We start from the raw sequence: 1494 nt of genomic DNA, 5'->3' as shown, positions 1-1494 counted from the left end.
CTTAATCTTTGATGTTTTGATACTCAAATTTGGTTTTGTTTTGTTTTGTTTTTGTTTTTCTCATGGTAACATGAATCTTTTATTCCTTTTTAAATAATTTTCGTGCATATCAAAAGGGGTGGATAATGGTCAAAATATGGCTCTATAATTGATGGGGTTGTTTTTTTATGTTGATCCTGCTTTAAGAGTACAAAGCTTGTCTGAATCTAAACCTTGAATGAAGACGCAGTCTTTAAGCGCTTAGTTCTGTTCCTCTTAGGCCACACTTTGAGTCCAAGTGATATGTTACCCTCAAAACGAAGAATCGAACCCTGAGGAAAAGAGTAGCTCAGAAAACCTGAATCAACCAAAGATGGAAGCTTCAGGTTTAACTAGCAGCACACCGCCGCACAGATATAGGGGGAATCTAGGCAAACAGGTCGAAACAGAATTTCTAACATCATCATCCAAATTCAAAGGTAGATAACGAAATCATGTAGGAAGAGAAAACACCATCCCAAGCAAAAGTGATTAACATTTAAAACTTAATTGAAAGAGAATAATAGTAAGAAAACAGATCACATCTCCAAGGAAAAGATAGGAAATCACGAGGGAGTTGACAGAGAAGACTATAGATGAAAAGCTATCCTTCTAGGAATATAAATCAAAATAGAACTTACCTCCTTGGCATCGCTACTCAAAATACCTACAAGGAAGGGGAGCCCTTCAAATAAAATAAAATAAAACCACTGTGACAAGCATATGGCGGAACAGTAGGATCAAACACTAGAAATACATGCAAAATGAGAGATACACCAACATAGATAAAGGGGAAAAGACCAATAAGAAATCTGAACGGGTGACTACGATGATACGATCAATCAAAAAGCCATCACGATCGATCATCGCATCATCCACAATCTAAAACATCAAAACGATCGAGAAGCAAATTACAGAAAGAGCACCAATGCAATTAAGAAACGTATGGAAGAAAACAAAAGCAGAGACACGTTCAGAAGAAGAATACCCCCTGAAAACCCTAGGATAGAGAAAACGAGTGACATATCCATCAAAGCCATCAATGGTCAACAAAAACATACTGCACAATCTAAAATAATAGAGCGACAAGTAAACTGTATGAACAGAAATGGCCACGATGCAATTTAGAAAACCATAAGCTATAAAGAGAAACTGTCCATGAAAAATGATAACCCAAGGGTATGAAATATGATAGGTTCAAAAAGAAAAGAACCAGAGACTTAATGGAGAAAACAAAAAGAAGGAAGTAATTCACAGAGGGCTAACAACCACAAGCCAAAGAAACCCAAGTATCAAAATCCAGAGATGGAAGCTCCAAGTTCATCCCTATCAAGAGAACCATGTAGACTTGATTAGAAAAAGTCCTACACGAAGATAATGACTTCATGTAGAAAGAGAAACGACAATCCTAAGCAAAAGTGATCATTTCAACCATAGATTATAAAATTAGAAAGAGAAAAAAGAGATAAGGGGGGG

Source organism: Camelina sativa, chromosome 7, assembly GCF_000633955.1.
Source record: "Camelina sativa cultivar DH55 chromosome 7, Cs, whole genome shotgun sequence".
NCBI lineage: Eukaryota > Viridiplantae > Streptophyta > Magnoliopsida > Brassicales > Brassicaceae > Camelina > Camelina sativa.
The sequence above is the reverse complement of the archived record's forward strand: the minus strand, read 5'-3'. Positions refer to the sequence as shown.